Genomic DNA, 12,009 nt, shown 5'->3' with positions numbered 1-12,009 from the left:
TGGACCACTTTGTGCCATTCAAGAGTACAAATGATGCATCTCATATAGCCAATCTCTTCTTCAAAAAAGTTGTTAGAATTCATGGCTTCCCTTAGACAATTGTATAAGATAGAGATGTAAAATTCCAAGGGTACTTTTGGAGGACACTCTTCAAGAAGTTAGGTACAAATCTCACCTATAGCTCTACCTATCACCCAAAAATATATGGGTAGATGAAGGTAGTAAATAGGTCCCTAGGAAATCCCTAAGATGCCTAACCAATAAATACTCACAAAGTTGGGATTCAGTCTTGCCCTAAGAAGATTTTTCCTTCAATGACTCTATAAATAGATCAAGTACTAGTAAAACTCCATTCCAAGCAGTATATGGTTTACACCCTGGTCCGCCTCACAATAGGTGTATAGGTGTATAGTAAACATGCCCAAGGCCTTACTTAGGAATAGTATATTCAATCTAAGGATTATTCTCCCCACCATGAGGTGTATTTAATTTGTCAACCTAGGGACATATACTTGAAATGGTTAGCATGGTATGTGCACTAGGTTTCTTAAGAAGTCATTATGCTTATGTTGCAGGAGAGTAAAATGCAAAGAAAGAACCTACACTAGTGCTATAGGAAATTAACACACTTAACTTTTCATTGAAATAAATGCTGGAAATACAATTTAATGCTAACTTATATTCCAACTCAGACCATCCACTATAACTATTCTCGCAAATGCTGTAGGAACACTCACAAAGTATGATGTTGTAGGAAGAAACTTACAACTTCTACTTGAAATACTAGAAATACTGGAAGTAAATCTACACTACTCTAGTCTAATCCAACTCCCAAGTTGGCTTCTGCTAATCTACTAACATAAAATTTAAACCAAGAACTATTTCATTATATTCAAAAATTCTTTACATAAGAATAATACAGAAAACCATAAAACAACTCACTACGAGAGTCAATAGTTTCTTTTCATAAACATTCTTCCAATCTCCAAAAACTATCAATTTAATCCCAATAAATAGAGGATCAACACTTATTCTAAAATAGGAAATAGGAAAGAAAACAAATTGACTACAAATTCGCTAGAGAAGAAGAAGGAAATATAACAATTCATAATACAAACAATAAAGTCTGGGTAACCAATTCAACACAATAGTAAACACAAAGGGAATATAACAACTTTTCATCCCTACATTCATGGAATAATAGCTCCTTCTTTGTAGTGGCCATGTCTCCTAGTACCATTATGGTTCTTCCATCGTGATTGGACTTTAATGTTCTTCCTTGAAAGTTGTCAACCATCTTGAACTTCTTCGCTATTAGGTTAGTTATGATGTAGAAATATTTGCAAATAAGCATAATCAAATTAAATCCAAATATTAGAACACAAATTCTAATGGTTATATGAAATATTACATTATATGTATAATATTGGCAAAACATGACATACTATCTACCCATAGGTTAACAATTCTATTTGGACTTAATCATAAGTTAAACTAAACATAAGTTCACAAATGTCTTGGTAGTATTAAATTAGAGTATTTAAAATTATCATAAAATAGAGGCAATAATTAGCCTCATCATCTGCCCCCTAGTAATTTTGATGCTTGTCCTCAAGCATTGCATCTTCTAGTCATTGATCATAATTCTCCAACTTTAGTCCTCCCTCTCCTGCTACTTTTGAAGGTGTAGTAGAATCCTCATGTCCTCTCCTATACTTCCCTTCTATGGTCCTCATGCAACCTATCAAGTCATTCATAATTGATATCATATAGGGGCCACATGAGCATTGGTGTCTGTATTGTTAGTGGGCACCATAGTTTTGGTCTAGTCTACCTTCCCAACTGTATGTATTTTGGAGTTTAGTGAAGGGCTACCTCTAAGTTGATAGGACTATGTGGCTCTAATCTTTTGAGTCCCTTCTGTAATCTCCCCCATCTACTTTTAACTCCAACCATGGCTCTCTGAAAGGTAAAGTAAGGAAGGTTATCATATTCCACATATACCTTTGTTCTTGCCTCAAAGATTTATTTTCTTATCTCCTTGTGCTTATCCCCCTAGGTCAGTCTGAACCAATCCCTAAGGATTTCTTCTAGTTTATCACTCTTGGCTCTTAATGATAAGGGTTCTATTCTTTCCTACTCTCTGTAATTGTTCAATTATCTATCATAATTAGCTTCATTATCCATCCAAGACATTAGGGCCCTCAAGTGTATATCCCCTATGTAAGATAGAGGATTCTGTTGAGTTTCTGTAAGGATAATGAAATTATGCACATACAATTCATAGAGTAAATTTTGTTGCCAAGATGGAAGAGTTTGGTATAAACCATAGAATTCCTAAGCTGACTTGAATTTTGCATTTATGTGTTTGAGGGTTAGCATAAGCTAGAATAAAAGGAATTGTTCTTTTAAACAAATAGCATAGATCTTAGGTGGTGGTCTGCAAGTAATTATTTGATTAGCCAATTTGAGGGCATGATCCATCTTTTGTTTCTATTTTTCCAATTGATCTCTCAATTTTGTAATTTCTTCACCTTGATATGCTATGACCTTCTTCATTTCCTTCTTCTCCTCTTTCCATAGGGCTATTATCAACACATGTTTATTATACAACTAGAAAAGAAGCATTTGCATGGTAATTGGGCCACTTTCTTCCTCATAGTTATTTTTCTTCCTCTATTCCCTCCATGATTGTTCTAAGAATTTTGTAAACTATGTTCCCTTGTAGGGAACTAGGCCATTTATTGAACAAGTTAACTGATGCATTATTGGGGTTTTTTCATCTTTACTGCCTGGAGTATCTTGTTGGCCTACTGGGGAATTATTTTGGCTTTCATTCACCTTGACCCTACATTCCTTATTAGGGTTTTGAAGAATGTCTAAAATTTTAGGTTGATTGGGGGAATCATTTGGGACAACTTGTACTGGGGATTCTTCATTAGATGGTTTGGGTGAAGTATACTAAGTTTCTACTGACACTTTAGAAGTTTTTCCTTTCATTCTAGGGCTTCTTCACACAAGGGTCTCCTCAAGAACTATGGCCTTCTTCCTACTACCTCTTTTGGGTGTCTCTACTATAGGAGTGACTGTTGTAGGACCCAAATTTTCTTTCTTTTGCTTTCAGATTGTAGGGTTTTGTTTTTCTACTACTAGAGTTGAGATTTCTTCTTGTAATTTATGTTTCCTCTTTGCTTATGTAGAGGTAGGTACATTTCTCTTTTGAGTGGGTAAAGGCACATTTTCTTGCACATTTCTAATTTCAACACCTTGGGTGCTTTGCTTAGTAGTTGCATCATGGGGGCTGCATTTTCTTCGTTGGGCTATTCGTTAGGGGTAGCCTGAGGTTACAAGGTTTTACACTAGAAAAATTCTACCCATGACATGGGAGAGGCATCACTAAGAGATCTCTCTATGATTAATTTGATTAGGGCATGGTCAATAATATATTTGTCCTTCCATTTTTGGGTTTCCTTAGTACTAATGCATAACATATTATACAAGAAATTGGGAACATTCACTTGAGAATTATGTCTTACATTACTGAGCAACTTAAAATGATGTGCATGCAAATATGAAAATCTTCCTTCATAGGTAAAATACCTAATAATATGTATGACCAAATCATTGTATGGTAGTAGAAGAGAAATTATTTTGCAATCCTACTTGAATATATCCAATGGAGGGTCAGTTGGTATGAAAAACTGGGGCTTAGCTGATCTTGCATCATGTGCATTAGCATAGTATTCTCCCACTATTGGCAACCTGACTACTTCTACTATTCACTCTTCTATGGCAACAACTGTCAATCCCCATACTATTGCTTCACCTTCCTTAAATGTACATATAACCTCAGTGGTTGCTTCATCATCAAACTTTGTTTGATCTTCTCACTGCTCTACATCTGAAAGTAAAACACTATGCTCCACTGGTTCTTGTTGTTGCAATTGTCCTCCCATTTGTGCTTGCCAATTACAATCTCTGCTCTACTTGTACTATTACCTTCTTCCATTCTATAAGTTCAAGCTTTCTTTTGCTTTTGAAAATTGCAAACCCTTTTCACATTTCACATTCATTTTTGCTAATTCTATCATGAACAATACATCATGAGCAATAATAATGTGGTTTTAATGAATATAAATCATAGATATGTGAGAATTGTCCCCAAATTGAATTTGGGTCACATCAAAATTGAATTTGGGTCATATCAAAAATGAATTTGGGTCACATCATAGCCTAACAATGAGGAGTTATTCAAGAATAAGGGTACGACACTTGACACTTGTGTACTATGGAAACTGGGTTTTAATCAATCAAAGAGAGTGTACAGATTTGAGAATCTTTAATAAATAAATAGAAATGTCATTGGGAATTAGTAATCTTGTTTTCCCCCTATGAAACATGGACAAGTGTCCTCACTTGTCATACTTGGCACGAGGTATGGAACTGGCATAACGCTGCAATAATATATTTAATATAGTAATAGATATAACCAACAAAATCCATGTACTAAAAATCAATAAAATTTTGAAAAGCTTATACCTCCTAATTGATCATTGCACATGCCAAAAGGTTGTGAGAGTTGAAGGTCAAAAATGACAACATATGTTAGCGAACTCATTGTGTTATTGAAAGCATTGTAAAATGATGATGTGGAAGATGGGTGGGTGGTAGAGAAAGAAATGAGATGAGTTGAAAAAGAAAAAATTAGAAAGTGAATGCAGAATTTGAACTTTATGTGGACATAAAGTGTTTATTATGGGTATGCTCAAAGGAGTTATTATTGAAGAGTTGCAGGTAAGAGGTCAAAACCTTCTGCTATAGGAAGTGTTACCTGTTGTACATTTGAAATTGGCTGTCGAAATTGTTGCAGAAAGTCTTTTTTTTTTTGGGGCTATTTATACAACTTGAGTCAATTTCCATTGACTAATAAATTAAAATGCACTAGATTAATGGTTTTTAACTGGATGAATCCATTTGCAAATACATGGCTTATTTCATAGGGACCCAACCATTGTGTTTGTAGCTTGTCTAGCATATCTTTAAACTTGGAATCATAAAGTAATGCCCAGTCACCAATTTGAAATTGTTTACTCATAATGTGGGAGTCATGCCATTGTTTCCTTTTCTTCTATATGATTTCTATGCATTTTAGGGCCAAATTACACATTTCATCCAAAGAATTAAGATGCAAAAAACACACCCTTTGTGCTGCAAGAAGTTTAATGTTCAATTCTAGTGTTGTTCTTAAAGTTTTGTGTTTAAAATCAATGGGTGGCATTGCTAATTTTCCATACAACAACTTAAATGGTGTGAACCATGTGGTAGCCTTCCATGTTGTTGTTTGGTATGCCCTAACAACTTCTGGTAGTCTGTTGCTCCAATCCCTACAGTGCAAATGAACTATCTTTATTAAGATGGCCTCTATCTCCTGACTTGTAACTTTTTCTTGTCCATTAGTTTGAGGGTGGTAGGGGCTTGATTTTTGGTTCCTGATATTATATTCCTTCATGAGTTTTTTGATCAAATTCAAAGTGAATTGAGCACCTTGGTCTATGAAAAGTTCGTTGGGGACACCATATTGAGTAAAGATTTCTTCATACAAAAATTCAAAAACTTTATCATCCTAGGCATGCTTCATGGACTTAAATTCAACCCATTTTGTTAGGTAGTTAGTGCACACAAGGATATATTATTTCCCATTGGATGGAGGATCTATTGGACCAATGAAGTCCATGCCCCATTTATCAAATGGTGTTAATGCTAGTTGTGGATTGAGAGGCATTTCATCTGTTCTTGTTGGTCAACCCATACTCTAACATTTATCACACTTCCATGTATAGTTGACTGCATCTTTGTGGAGTGTAGTCCAATAGTAACTAGTTGTTAAAATCTTCAATGCAATTCTTTTTGCTAAAAGTGCCCTCCACATGGTTCATTATGACATGCACATAGAATGTCGTATGTCTCATCTTCTCTTACACATCTCCTCATAACTTGATCAGGTCCAGTGTAAAATAGTATGTTATCAATCCAAGAGAAATGGAAACTTTTTTCTACAAGCAACTTCTTTTCCTTGTAAGAGAAATGTATTGACATTTTATTAGCTAGAATATAATTAGCAATGTTTGCATACCATGGGGTTTTGACAGAAATATGAAACAAATGCTCATTTGGAAATGTATCATCTATCAAAGTAGTATCATCATCATCATGGTGGATTCTTGATAGATAATCAACTACTACATTTTCTTTCCTAGGCTTATCAATGATGGTGATATCAAATTCCTACAAAAGAAGAAACCATCTTGCTAACCTTCCTATAATAGCAGGTTTTTTCATGAGATACTTAATTGTTGCATGGTCAGTATGGAAAAATATGGGATAACTAGTTATATAATGCCAGAATTTGTTCAGAACATAGACTACTGCTAACAATTCTTTTTTAGTCACTGTATAGTTTAACTCTAGTCCATGAAGGCTCTTGCTAATATAGTAGATTGCATTTTCAAGATGTTTAGATTTTTGTCCTAAGACTACACCTATGGCATAGTTAGAAGCATCTGTATGTATTTGAAAAGGAAAAGTCCAATCAAGACCCCTAAGTATTGGTGTAGTTGTCAAAAATGATTTGAGCTCTTGGAAGGAGTTATCACATTCCTTTGTCCAGGTAAATTTAGCCTCTTTGGTGAGCAAGGTATAAAGAGGACTAGCTATCTGACTAATTTTTTTAATAAACCTCTTACAATAACCAACATGTCCTAGGAAAGATCTGACTTCATTTTGCTTTGTGGGAGTAGGGAGTGTGAGAATTTCCTCTACTTTTGTAGGGTCTACCTGGATTCTAGCTTTAGAGATAAAATGTCCCAATACCACTTCTTCCTGCACCATCAAAATGCATTTCTCACTATTGAGAGATAGATTGTGCTCTTCACATAGGATGAGTACTTTCTCTAAGTTCTTCAAAGCTTCCTCAAATGTGACACCAAATGTAGTGAAGTCATCCATGTATATTTCCATGCAATCATGTGATATGTCAACAAAGATACTGATTTGTAGCTCTTTGGAAAGTAGCAAGTGCATTGCATAAACCAAATGGCAATACATAATAGGCATAGGTATCCCAAGGACATGTAAATGTGGTCTTCTCTTGATCTTCTAGAGAAATAGTTATCTAATTATATCCACTGTATCCATCTAGAAATGGGAAGTATTTCTTTCTAGCCAAACTATCCAAATCCTAATCAATAAAAGGCAAAGGAAAGTGATCCTTCTTTGTGACATTATTTAATTCCCTATAGTATACACATATATGCCATTTCCCTCTTTTTTTAGGTACAATAACTAATTTTGATACCCATTTGCTATCAAATATTGGATAAATGAATCCAACATCCAAAAACTTCTATAACTCAGTCTTAATTATTTTGTGCAATGCTAGATTTATTCTCCTCTGAGGTTGTCAGAGTGGAAAGCTTTCATCATTGATGTATATCTTATGGGTGCAGAGTTTAGGGCTCAATCCTACCATATCCTTATAATCCCAAGCAAAGGATTTTTCATGTTGATTGAGGAGCTTGGTTAACAATCCTAATTGTGGTACAAACAACTTATTGTTTACATGGAGATTATGACCAAGAGAAATTTCCACAGTAGTTGTTAATTCTGCCAATGTCACTTCTAGTACTGGACTTATAGCTACTTCACTTGGCAATAATTGGTCAATTATTTTAGGGTTTGCTGGGTAGACATAGTCTTCATAGGTACATAGTTGTAAGATAGAACTTTCAATGATATCTTTGGCCACTATACATTCATTGGTAAGAATGCTCTATACTAAAACATCCTCTTCTTGCATTTTCAATAAAGATTGCCTATGCAACATCATGAATTGAGCTACAAAATTTAGTTCTTCCTCCTGATCTCCTAAATCTAGCCAAATAGGTTCTCCCAAGTCTGGTTGGGGTTGTTAGGTGGATATAGCTCTAGCTTCCTTATGGTTTGACCATTTGAAATTGTCATACTGCCTAATCTCCAACTAATTTTAGCATCAGTTGTGGCTAACTAGGGTCTCCCTAATATGATAGGATAGCCAACAAGTTTGACTTTGGGTGATAAGATAAGAAAATCAGTAGGTATTCCCATGAATCTAAAGTAATTATCACATCTTCTATGAGACCATCTGGAGTGAGAGTTGAACTATCTGCAAGTTGTAACACGATGGGAGTTGTCCTTAAGCCTTCCATATGCAACCTATGCATTGAATCTTTACTCATCACATTTATTGCTGCTCCTAGATCAACTAAAGCATTTTTCATAGCCTATCCATTTATCATAAGGTTAACTATTAGACTACCAAGATTTGAATACTTTAGTATCACTACCTTCCCTAACATGATATCTACTAATTGCTCGACAAAATGGACTGTTTGAGGATCTTTCTTCTTCCACCCTAGCTTCTTAAGAAATTCTTCCTTAATAGCCTTTCCATAAAAAGGGACATCCTTGATAGCTTGAAATAGAGGAATTTGGATGTGCATGCTTTTCAGCTGCTCAACAATGTCAAATGTCTCCTCCTTTTGGGGTATAGATTTCTCTTTATTTAGCCTATGCGAAAAGGGAGGATTCATGGTGGTATGGTTAAGCGTCCTATTGGATACATCATTTGGCAGGTTGATATTTGGCAGTATAACTTCTAGAAGGGGTGCTATAGGAGTGTTTGTAACTTCTGTAATAATAGGATATTTTGGTGTAGCAAAGTTATATCTGATCTTAAATGAATATCAGATACCTCTAATAAATATGCAGGGCACTGTTGAGTATCTATAGTGTACATTTGTTGTTGTTTAGATTTGGACGAGGCTAAGTAGGCAATTGAATTGTCTTAGGATTATCATTATTTGTTGTAGGAGGTGGCATTATTGTAGGTTGTTGAACTGGAGGTGGTAGTTATGGGTTACCAAGATTTTGATTAGGCCATTGTGGAGGTCCCCTCCACTAATTATTAGGATGCCAATCTCCTTGTGGTGGTTGCCATTGATTCTGTTGATTTTGTCATTGGTTGTTTTGCTAGTTTTTCCATTGGTTATTTTTTAAGTTTTGCCACTAGTTATTTTGTTAGTTTTGGCACTGATTATTTTGGGAGTACTGGGAGGGATTCTGATAGCTTTGGTTTTTCCATTGATTATTGTAAGGATTTGAAAATTGTAGAGGATCTTGAGGCATACCTTATCTTGAGGCCCATGGTTTATATTGAGAAATGAAGAACGCATGTTCATTGTCTCCATCTATCTTCATGTACTCAATCAACAAATGTTGATTCTCTAAGTTAGCTACCAGTTTACATGCATATTCTTGCTTCTATTTGCGGCAATGAAGACAATACTCTACCAATTGTGATTCAGCTTTTGCATGCTTCTTCTTTGCAATCATTGTGTTGAGATGTGTAGTGACATTATTTATGATGTCTTGCTTGAAATCTAAGAGTAGATTAGATATCTTGAGCTTTGAAATACCCTAACTAATCCCTTTAGTGGTTGTGGACCAATGTCCTCCTCCTTTCTTCATAGTTGACCTTGAGTAGTTAAGATAGATTTTCTTGAGGTCATCCCAAGTGGATTGATATACATCACCACTAGCCATTAGGTCTAATGCTTCCATACAATTATCATTTATACCTCTCAAGAAGACTAGCTTTTGTGAATCCTCTGCCAAGACATGCTAAGGTTTTTTCTGCAGTGTATACAAGAAACATGAAACATAGTCTTGCAATGCTTCATCCTCCTTTTGTGATATTCTAAAGATATCATCTCCTCTTGAATCATTTGCCTTGTAATACTCTTTATATTTATCCAGAAAAAGAGTTTTCATTTCATCCCAGGTACCTACTGCATTGTCTCCTAAGCCCATGAACCACCATAAGGCTGATTCTTTCAGTGTTGTTGGGAACAACTTGAGCTTATGGGCATTAGTATTATACTCAAAGCTATAACAGAGTATGTCAAACTCAAACAAGAAAGTATCAAGATCCTTAGTTGCAAGGCCATAGAACTTTGGGAGAGCAACTGTGAGTATATTTTTGAGATTAGCATTGGTTATGAGGCTTGGAAGAGGAAATGGAAAAGTAGGTTGTGCCATTATTGGAGGTATTTGATTAAGAGGTTGCTGCTAAAAAGGAACATTAGGTACTGGATTGTTAACAACAAGTAGATTTGAACTAGAACTATCAAGAAAGTTGGCCAAAATTTTAGAAAAAGGATGAAGACCACTTATCTAAAGGTTCTTCTCTAGAGGAACATTTTTTAGGAAAAATAGGGCTTGCATCCTCAAAAGGCAACTCAACTTCTTCAATTTCTTTGTTCAAATTAATAGACTCCCGTGGAAGAAATCTACCATATTCATCTCATTGTGTTCCTCTTCAATGCATACAATTGAATTCTTCACACTTGCGAAGACACTTTTAGGACTATAAATCTCTAAAAAAAACTTAACTAAAAACTATGACCCAAAAAGATGTTCCTAGCTTGACACAATCCCCGGAAATAATGCCAAAAATGGTTCGCCTCACAATAGGTGTGCGATAATCATGCCCAAGGCCTTACTTAGGAATAGTATATTCAATATAAGGATATTCTCCCTACCATGAGGTGCATTTAATTTTTCAACCTAGGGACGTATACTTGAAATGGTCAGCATGGTATGTGCACTAGGTTTCTTAAGGAGTCATTATGCTTATGCTACAGTAAAGTAAAATGCAAAGAAAGAACCTACGCTAGTGCTATAGGAAATTAACACACTTAAATTTTAATTGAAATGAATGTTGGAAATACAATTAAATGCTAACTTATATTCCAACTTAGACCATCCACTATAATTTTTCTCCCAAATATTGTAGGAACACTGACAAAGTATGATGTTGTAAGAAGAAACTTACAACTACTACTTGAAATACTAGAAATGCTAGAAGTAAATATACACTACTATAGTCTAATCCACCTCCCAAGTGGACCCCCTTGGTTGGCTTCTACTAATCTACTAATACAAAATGTAAACCTAGAACTATTTTGTTATATTCCAAAATTCCTTACATATGAACAATACATAAAACTGTAAAACAATTCACTATGAGAGTCAATAGTTTCTTTTCATAAAATTTCTTCCAACCTCTAAAAAATATCGATCCAATCCCTATAAATATAGGATCAACACTTATTCTAAAATAGGAAAGAAAACAATTTGACTACAAATCTGCCAGAGAAAAGGAAGGAAATATAATAGTTCACGGTACAAACAATAAAGTCAAAATAACCAATTTGACATAATAGTAAACACAAAGGGAATATAACAACTTTTCATCCTTGCATTCTTGGAATAATAGATCCTCCTTTATTTCAACCATGTCTCTTGGTACCGTTATGGTTCTTCCACCGCGACTGGACTTTAATGTTTGTCCTTGAATGCTATCGACCATCTCTAGCTTCTTCCCTATCAAGTTAGTTATGATGCATAAATATTTGCAAATAAGCATAATCAAATTAAATCCAAATATTATAATACACATTTTGATGGTTATATGAAATCCTACATTATATTTTTAATACTGGCAAAATATGAGATACTATCTACCCATAGGTTAATGGTTTTGTTTGGACTTAATTATAAGTTCAACTAAACATAAGTTCACAAATGTCTTGGTAGTATTAAAATAAAGTATTTAAAATTGTCATAGAATAGAGGCAATAATTAGCCTCATCACACCTCAAGGGACCATTGGATATGAAGGAACTCCCCTCTAATTTTAAAATTAGTGCTTAAGGCCAAGAATTGGCAACGCTAATTAAAAAGGTACAACAACAAGTGAAGGAAAATTTGCAAAGGTCCAGTTTGAAGTACAAAGAAAATATTGACAAGAGAAGGAGAGAAGTCCACTTCAAAGTGGGAGACAAGGTTTCAGCCTTCCTAAGAAAGGAGAGAATACCTAAGGGTAGATACTCCAAACTACAAATGAGGAAA

The sequence above is a fragment of the Cupressus sempervirens genome, chromosome 3 (genome assembly GCF_028749045.1).
Source record: "Cupressus sempervirens isolate cs-2001-9-10 chromosome 3, ASM2874904v1, whole genome shotgun sequence".
NCBI classification, from domain to species: domain Eukaryota; kingdom Viridiplantae; phylum Streptophyta; class Pinopsida; order Cupressales; family Cupressaceae; genus Cupressus; species Cupressus sempervirens.
The sequence above is the reverse complement of the archived record's forward strand: the minus strand, read 5'-3'. Positions refer to the sequence as shown.